Source organism: Passer montanus, unplaced genomic scaffold (assembly GCF_014805655.1).
Source record: "Passer montanus isolate IOZ18808 unplaced genomic scaffold, ASM1480565v1 scaffold66, whole genome shotgun sequence".
In the NCBI taxonomy this organism is placed as follows: domain Eukaryota; kingdom Metazoa; phylum Chordata; class Aves; order Passeriformes; family Passeridae; genus Passer; species Passer montanus.
In genome coordinates this window covers 2,188,702-2,198,096 of record NW_024371704.1, presented here as the reverse complement: position 1 = coordinate 2,198,096, position 9,395 = coordinate 2,188,702, and the positions used below count along the sequence as shown (strand labels likewise).

Sequence of the window (9,395 nt, the reverse complement as noted above, 5' to 3'; positions counted from 1 at the left end):
GCTGGGCAGCCTCTGTCAAGATTAACAGCATCTCACCAGGTTATTAAAGTGAACATGAATACTTTGGGGGCTCTGTGGGTAGTTATGGTATCACGTTTTATTATCTTCCACTGAAATGAAATTACTTATTGTAATTGCTTGTCAGTCACAGACCAACAAATCTGACAAAGGAAAGCTTTTTTGCTGCTAACGGGGAGCAGGAACAGAAGGGAGTGGACAGACTGAGCTAAATCCTGCTCTGATTCTTTTATGGGGAAAATAGAGGAAATTAACCAGAGAGGGAGAGAAAGGGCTTCAGCTTTGCTCAGTGCCCTGATACAGCCAATTCTGGCCAAATGACCTAAACTGAGTGAGCTGCAAAGGGGGTAAGCAGCTGATCCAGGGTGGTGTGTTAGGCTGGGTGGAAGTGACTGCTTTATGGGCAGTGTATCAGACACAGCAGCTCAGCAGTTTCTTGATAACACCAACTATTATATCTCTTGGAGACAGTGCTGAGGTTTTATGCCTGGGGTGCACCACTCAGCAGGAGGCGTGAGCTTTGCACAGTGCAAAGGCCTGATTCAGACAAGAAAATGATCCATTTGGGTTGTTTGCTTTTGAGCATCTCAACCTTTTCTGTTAGATATAAAGGAAGAAGAACAGCACCTGGAAATGAGGGTGCTGGGAGCAAAGGGCACAGCAAGGGATCCCTGCAGGTATTTGGAAGTGAAGATTGCTGTACCAGAGACAGATATCCTCCTTTGAGAGCACCTCAGGAAGTGCAGCTGGCAGGACTCAGCAATCAGAATTGCATAACCTGTCTGGTGGAGGGATGAGCTGTGTTTATTTTACCTGTGGGCAGGCAGCAGTTCCAGCCCTGTGAGGAGAGCAGAGCTGGCTGCAGCTGTCGAGGCAGGGGTTGCCTTTTCCATCTTAAGAGGATCTCTCAGCTTTGCAGCAGCAGAAGGCAAAGGGCTCAAGGTGTAATTAAAATGGAAGCATCAGACAAGGCAACCAGCCTTAGTTTTGCCATTTGACATGCAATTATATGTGTTCACCAAGTAACCATGCTAGTCAGTTTGAAAACCCTATAGTAAGCCCCCTTAGCATTCACTGTAGAGGTCACTATAGGTTCCTAATAGAGGAAAAAGAAAAAAAGGCAGGTGCAATCTCAGAATCTCCAATTAAAAGAACAGCCTTGAAAGGACTGTCTCATGTGCAGCCACAGCCAGCCTCAGACAACAGGAATGGGAAAGACTGGATGAACAAGCAAATTATTCCCTATTTCCTCAGATTTCGTGCTGTGTTCTGACATTTGCAGTTCCAATTTCCAACTCAGTAGAGTTTTATTTCCTTTTGCACCCACAATGCTGGTATGTCTTCACTTTTGGAATCACTGTATTTGTAGCATCTGCAACCTTTTGCAGTATTTGAAGTAGGTAACTTCCTTCATGTACTCTGAGCTTGTCACTTCCTGTCTTCATTTGATGCCACCTCACTGCTGCTTGAGAAGAGACGCTGAACAGCTGCTGTTTATGCTCTGGCTCATTCTACTCACAAAATGCTGACTCAGGGACCAGTTAAACCAAGCCAGTTATGAGAAAAGCTGGGGAAATAGCAGCCTCTAGCTTGACCAGGGGAATAGAGGTAAACCATGGTAGTGAACATCACAGGTTGTGCTGGAAGCCCACATCACAGAGCTCACCAGCCCCAATGGCTCAGCCATGTCACAGCTGAGGGATACAATCCTGTATTTACACAATGTAAATGTACTAGAACTTGTTAGAGAATCAAGTACGTTCAGCTCTTTAATTATTGTTTTGTCTGCTGTATCTAGTTTCCTAGTGCATGAATCCCTGTCTTGAGATAGTTTTTGTTATGTAATTGGTGTTAACGATTAGTGTTCAGCATTAATTAAACAGATTGGTTTTCATTCTCAGACATTTCACTTAAGATGCCTTCAGGCTACTAGACTGGAAGGGAGTTTTTTTTTTAAGCATGTCTTCATTAGTGCTTATGTCTCTTTTATCTGCAGATGAGGATTCTCTGCTTCCTTTGCACTGCAACATCAACCAGGGTACTATCAGCTTTTCCTCCTCTCAGCAGCAGCTAAGCTCCAGTACTTTATTAGAGGCATAAAGGATGCCTAGTGATACAATTACAGCTTGTACCTTTTGTTATTTTGGTTCCTGTTCTCCTGGCTGCTTTTTGAATCATGAATGATAGATAGTATGATATTTACATACCAATTTTACAACTTAATTTTAATGTTAGCTGCATGCCATGCGCTAGTGTTTTCAGCTGAGCTCTAGGGTTTAACAATATAATTTCCTTTTTAAAAGTTTATTGTATGATAAAGTATCCAAATGTGGACAGGAAACAACTGCAAGTTTTGTTAACAATAAAGACAGGAGGACTCATTGCCATTGTTTGGACATCACTTCTAACACGAAGTGGAAATTGTAATTTAAAAACTACTGTTTTTCTACTGTCTCATGTGTGAGATACACTAAGCCATTGGGAAGGTCATCCAGAGGAGGTGATTCTATCACCTTCCTGTGTTCCTGTGGTTAATTGTCTTCATCACCAGAAATGTCAATCCTGTTTTGAGTTAGAGCCTGTGCATTTTCAGGTTTTGGTGTCTGGATCCTGTAATTTCTCTGCCTCATCTATGTAAAGTGCCCTAACCTATAGGAAGTCTTCACTTCCATAAAGATAATTGCAGGTGTCCAAGTGTTATGTCCATTTTGAATTTCAGAATGGAACTGGTTAAAACTCTGGTAATCATTAGTGAGGAGGATTAAACTGTTCTAGATTTTCATGGGTTTAGAAGATGGGATGCTTCTGTAACAAGTTAATCAATATCCTTCTCTAAGAGGCACTTGGTCTGTGGGTCTCTGATCAGAAGATCTGCTCAAATGAGCAGGGTTAGGTAGATTTTTGTGCACCAATGCTGGTTAGAGTGAAAGAAGTGCCATACTTTTCCAGGAAGGGAGACTTCTGTTATTGCTGCTTGTTACCTTCATTTCCTGCCTGGTTTTGGATTACAGATGATGAAGCTTGATGGGTCATTTTGCACTGGGTAAAGTATATAGCAATAGAGAATTCTTGTGAATGACAGGCACCCTCCTTTCTGAGGTGATCTGATCTCCACTCTACTGACTTTCAGCTGTGCTGTGCCTGCTGTTTAGAGCCATGGGCCAAGATCTCTCTTAAGAGCTTGGGTGGGACTGAGTTTAGGAAAGGGTCCAGATTTTCTGCATTCAGCAGCATCAACTATCTTCAGAGTTCCCCAGCTGACACCCATTACCCCAAAAAATGGCCTTAGGTTTTAAGGCTCAGAAGTTAATGAGGAAGGAACAACATGAAAGCAGCAACAAAGTATAGCCTTGGTTTTCTCAATATCAGGTCACAAGAGGCCACCAGGAAAAAATAATAATGCTGGCAAAACACACCTGAATGCCAGCCATTTTCAAAAATAAAGAATTCTCCTCAGCATGGCATACTTGTAAGTGTTTCATATTCTCTTGGATCTCTGTAAATCCTATAACAAATTATTCCAGCTCTTTTTTGTTCACTAAAGCATATTACGTAACACAAATGACAATCTTTCTTTTTTAGTTTCAGCCCTCCTATGACACACACAGCTTGGTCACAGAGTGGGATTCTGCTAAACACTGGTAGCTGTTTGTCAATTTGAACCTTCTTTTTAACATCTCCTTGTGCTTCTGGTCCTGACCTCTTTGAGAAGATCATATGAGTCACGAGGTAAATGTTGGGTTTGGTTTTGTGTACATGGAACAAACTACAAGGCTGGGCTACAGTTTCACCTCTTTCATAAATATCAGTCTTCATGTTCACACCTTCTATTAGCAAACCAAGGTGTGATATAATAAAATGAAGAAAGAGTTAGGCTGAGGTTCTGCTCCTTGCTCTGCCCAAACACTGTATCTTGGGCAGCCTTCACCATCATACCCAGCACCAGGGGCCTTTTCCAAGGCTCAGCTGAGTCAGCTGAGACCATTGATTTAAAATGATGAATTGACTTTTCATTGCACATGTGGGGAAGGTGATTCATCTGCTCTGAAAAATAAAGTCCTCAGGATGGAGGAAATGGCCAGGAGACATAATCCCTTCCTTATTCCCCAGTATATCTCTCCTTATTTGAAAATATTTATGTGATTTTTTAAAATACCATTTTTCTCAGAAATGAAACTGCAACTAAATACATTGTGGTGCAGATTTCAAGGCTTATTTCCTTGGTGGATAATCTTAAATTTATATTGGTGTAATGTTTTAACACTTCCAGAGTCAGTAAATTACAATTTGCTGACAGCAGTTTTTGCTCAAATATTTTTCCCTCTGTAAGGTGTCCTCCTAACAAGGGGTCTGCAATAATATTATAATTGTGTGGTATTTTAAACTGACTGTTTAAATGTGCTTTACCTTATATTAAAGTGAGTTGATATAAAGAGTGTTCTTTCAAATGCTGCTTAAAAGGACATATTTAAAGCTCCTAGAAGTACAGCTGGTTTATTTTTCCCTACTAATCAGATTAAATATAATTTACAATGTCTTTCTGTAAAGGAAAGTAGAAGACACTTTGCCTTAATTTAAGTGGAGCCTGTAGCAGTATTTAAAACAAATTAATTAGAAGTTGTTCACTTTAGAGGAGCCAGCCTGAAGCATAGATCCTCCTGCATGGGTTTATATTTCTAAAGCCTGCCTGGGAGACAAATATGTACTTCTTCAAGATGCTCCCATCCAACTCCTTCACCCTGGCAGTTTATGGTGCTGGCAAAGCAGCCCAGAAGAGCAGTGAGGGACTGGGCACACTCCAGAGTTACTGGTTTGATATTTATTACAAGGCTCCACCCTATTTTCCATCTTGGATCAGGAAATTTCATCTAGGACAGCGTGAGCATTTGTAGATAAGGCTCTTTAATGTCATATATCTTGTGGGGCTCCAGGTGTTTTTTGTACCATCATAGCAAATGCACAGCAGATCAGCAGAGTGGAGAGGAAAAGACCACACCACAGAGCAAGGTGAGCTGCTGTATCTGAAAATCCAGAGGCAATTTGAGAGTGTGGATTGCTCATCTCAGTGCTTTTGGACAAGGGCGGCGGATTTGCTCTCACTGCTTTGAGTAGTGCCTGCCTGGCTCCCTGAAGGTAATGAGGAAGCACTGCTATCCTGTCAGCTGAGCTGGAAATAAAAGGGAAATAAAACAAGTGATTCCTAAAAGTGGAAAAGGAAATACTGCTCTTGCAGGCAGCAGGTGGTGATTAAGAAACAGAGCCTGCATTTTTTAAGCACTTGATGCTCTTTGCCTGCCTGAAGACTTTTTTTCCTTTCTTTTTTCATCTTTTTTCCTTTTTTTGCAGTGTGAGATTGTGTAGTTGAGAATGCCTGACATCTCACTGCTGAGCTTGAGGGGCAAAAGCTGTGTCTGGGCCATGTTTTCAAGCAGACAATGCAAAGAATGGATGAAATGAGAGAAATAAAACAGCTGCTCCATCAAAACTCTCTCGGTCTAGTGAGGGATCCTGCATGGATAGAAGAGAGCAGAATAAGGGCCAAAGAAGTAGAGCAGCCTTGAAATTGCTCCATAGTCCTCTTCCTGTTCCTGAGGCTGGGGACACTACATTTACACCAAATGGTGTTCTCTCCAAAGGAAAACTAAATGGGGTGTGAAGAGCAATTCAAGTCCCTGGGGAAATACAAGGAAACTAAATCAGATTGAGCATGTCAAAACCATCTCAGGTGATAGAATTACAGGAGAACAAGGAAAGAGGTAGACAAATATGGGAAGGAAAACTAGCGGCTGAGTGCTTTGAAGCCTTCTGCATCAATCCAGCTGGGACCAAGGGCATCCTGACCTTCCCAGGAAGCTGCTCAAGAGATTTGTCCTCAGGGTCTTCAAAAACCAAAGCTGAAAAAGAGCTAGGCAGTAAAAATGAGGGCTGAGTTATTCAGACTGTATACTAAATGATGCTCCTAGCCCAGAATTTGGTGAAAAAGCAGATGTCATGTTCCACTATGGGGAATGGTGATGAGTTCTTTTAAAAAATCCAGAACTGAGATCACCATCATTTGTAGCTATGAGTGGGAGCAAATGGATCTAAACAACTGCAAGAAATGAATTGTCAGTGAATTGTGTCCCCTTTTAGTAGAGTGTCTCAAGATCTATGCATATTTAAAGTACCGCTTCTTTTGTGGTCTTTGCCCTGGTGCAAATTTTCTAACAGAGCCAGCTTTATTATAATTCAGAAAAAAAAAAAATCTCCTGGGGAATGCCACAGAAGCCAAATACAGGGAGTAAGAGAAAATAGATGTAGATAAAAATAGTGGGGGAAGACCACTAAAGCATCCCAAGGGACACTATTAATGATATCTTTTGGAGACATGAATGCAAGAAGAAAAAGAAGCTAGTCTCTCCTTGGGAAGCTACTTAGAGATGATATTTTGAAGAAGATTGCCTATAATTGAAAGAGACATGAAGAAAATGAGCATGAAAAAGGAGCACCCTGTAGGTGTAACCAAGCAGGTGTAAAATGAAAGTGGCAAATCTCCCAGTCTCTCCTCAGTTTCCTCCAGCTGCAGATCAGTTACAGGATAAATGGTTTAGAAGGGAATTACAGACATGAGGTATTAGAACAAAGTAACAAATACTAGAAACACAATGCATGGGACAGAAAATGAATCAAAAATACACCTGACTCATGTTGTGTGAAGATCAAGATCTGTCATCTAATTACACACCCTATGCTATGGATAAGGGATGGTACTGGAGGTGACTCCCCAAGTTTTCAGCCTGGTGTCTGTGTTCAGAGCTGGCTGCAAGCTGGTAATCATCTCCTGCAGCCAAGTGCATCTGTGAGTGTATGTGGGACAGATAATCTTTTCTTTTCCATATGTACTTGAATAAACTGTATGAACTATTATTAGAATAGGAGGGGATTCACAGGAATGAGAAATCATTTAGCCTGAACTGTAGTGAGAGTCCACAGCTTTTATGGGTCACTTTCTCTTCTGTGGCTCTAGACAGTGTGTGAGCAAACCTTCTCCACATCAATCAAAAGGTTGCCACAGGAACGTGAAAGATAGTTTTAAGCAGTTCCATTTGGAAAACAAACAAATAAAAGAATATATTGAAATAAGGCAGGAGAAGCTCTTCAGTTCCTGAGCAGTCTTGGCAGTTTTTTCTATTCCAACTCAGGGCAAGAGAAGCTCAAAAACCCAGGGAAGAAAAGATTGGTTTTCTCTGTTCAGGACACAGCATGCAAAACCTACAAGAAAGGCAGAGAATACATATGATCCCTGCAGGATAAAGGTCTTGTCTCGGTCAACATTTACTCTCTGGATGAAGGAGATGAAATCATCCCAAATGTACACAGTGCTGTTTCTCTTCTTTATCCTCATTACCTGAGGTGCAGTCTGAGGTGTTCCAAGTTGCAGTGGTGGCACAGGATTTCCCTGTGTTTCCTTCCCCAGCAGACAGCAGCAGGCCATCAAATAGGTTGCTTCAAACACACATGAGCTCCATGATATCCACATGTAATGCTGCTGAAAAGGGACTCAGAAGACAGTGAATCCCTTTGCTTATATTCTTTGTCCCAGATGGTTGATTGATTTATGAATATGGGAAATCACAAGTCCCCCAGTGACTGCCCAACAGGTAGTTTGTTTGGTTAAAAGTAGAAGAAGCTCAAAATTACCAGTCTTCCTGTTTACAGGGATTTTTTTTTTGTTAAATATTTATGTCAGATATGCTATCCTCTTCTAGAAAAAAAAATCAGCTGTCAGTGTGATTGAAAATAGCAGGGGACTCTTGCTTTTAACTGTCAATTTAGTTAAGCAAATTCAGCAGTAATTTTTTTCTAAGATGTCAGCTTTTCATTAAAAATGGCAAGTAAAGGGTGATGAAATCCTGCAGAACTTGTCCCTGGCTTTGCTGCTGCATTGCTTTTTTCTGCAAATCGAAGCAAAATTCTCTTTTGGAGCCCTCCAGCCAGAGTGCCTGTGTGTCTTATGTTCTTCTGGAGCACTGGGGCTAGGAGAACTGCTGGACTGAAAGCCATGACAGCATGGTTAGAAGAAAATCAGTTCTATAGGTTTGCCATAAATCAATGAACCAAACATCCTTTCAAGCACTGTCCAGGTGTTTTAATGCTCCTCCATTTGCAGGTGCAGAGCAGTACCTTGCAGCTTCTCTATTGCTGTGCCTGGCCTGCAGGCAGGGTTAAATCCAGCACAACGCTTTGACAGTGTGTTGGGATGTTGTTCATGTCCAAGAAGAGAGAGCAAATGCTGTTTTCAGAAGGGTTCCTGAGGCTGTGTTCATTACATGTATTTCAGGCCAGTTTCATGTATTGGCAGCCAGTTTCCCACCTGCTTCTCCTAAAGGCCCAAGGTACATGATGTCTGTAAAGCAGCCTGGGTATTTTCTATTTTTTTGGATTGTGACTCCAGCTGTGCCCAGTCTGCTGCCTCGTGCTTAAATAAGGAGTAGTTTAAATCATTGTATTATGGAGATAAAATGTATTTCAGCAAAGGCTGTGGTTTTCTTAAGAGCCTTGGAATTACATGTTTAGTCCTTTCAAATTTCAAGTCCTTTAGTGTTTAGTCCTTTCAAGTCTCAGTGAGACTTTGAATGCTCACAGATGCTTTTCAAAACTCCCCCCAAACCTCTGTCTGAATAATTCCTAGGTTTGCTGCTCCCCCCTGGTCTATCCACCTCTATCTGCACCTGCCTGCACAACATTGTATTTATTCCAGGAGGTCTCCAGGCTTTATCCAGAAGGAATGTGTCCAGAACAAGCTGAAATATTTTGGAATATGTACTGAGACATTCGAATTAGGATGAACCAGACGAGGCAACAGAAGTTACTTACAAAAGATGGCTGCTGTCTATGCTGAGATCTCTCAAACAGTGAATTTGGAAGTAATGAGGTAGTAGTGAAATTTATTCAGAATTAATGTGTTCATATAAATATTCTACAGTAAATTATTTGCCAAATAACATTCATTACTTTGCAGCAGAGGTCATATAATTGAGAAAATGTATTTGTGAATAAATTATTCAACAATTAATGTAAGATGTAACTGCTAAATTATTCACAGAGACTAATGCACCCAGTTCTAATTCATTTCCACTCTGAAAGTGGTTTTGGGTACATGTGCATTTGTCCCTGCCCATGGCAGGGGGGTTGGACTGGGTGACCTTTAATGGTTCCCTCCAACCCAAACCTTTTAGGGCTTCTGTGATATGAGTGCATGGCTCCTGCAGCCAGTAGTAAACACCATTTACTGTCTCCCTCTGCAGCTGCAGTTACTGAATTTCATCCTGTGTGGAGCCTTCCCTACAGAAATCCATAAAAAATGTTTCCACTCTGAAAGTGGTTTTGGGTACATG

General features: G+C 41.4%; 1 long non-coding RNA gene across 1 annotated transcript; it reads left to right on the top strand.

Annotated features, from left to right (window-relative positions):
* Window positions 1–3,350: 3,350 nt before the first annotated feature.
* Window positions 3,351–6,151, top strand: LOC120511550. Its single transcript, XR_005629757.1, has 4 exons — window positions 3,351–3,487; window positions 3,607–3,747; window positions 4,950–5,025; window positions 5,365–6,151. It is a non-coding gene; the product is annotated as an uncharacterized LOC120511550 (long non-coding RNA).
* The last annotated feature ends 3,244 nt before the right edge of the window (window positions 6,152–9,395 follow it).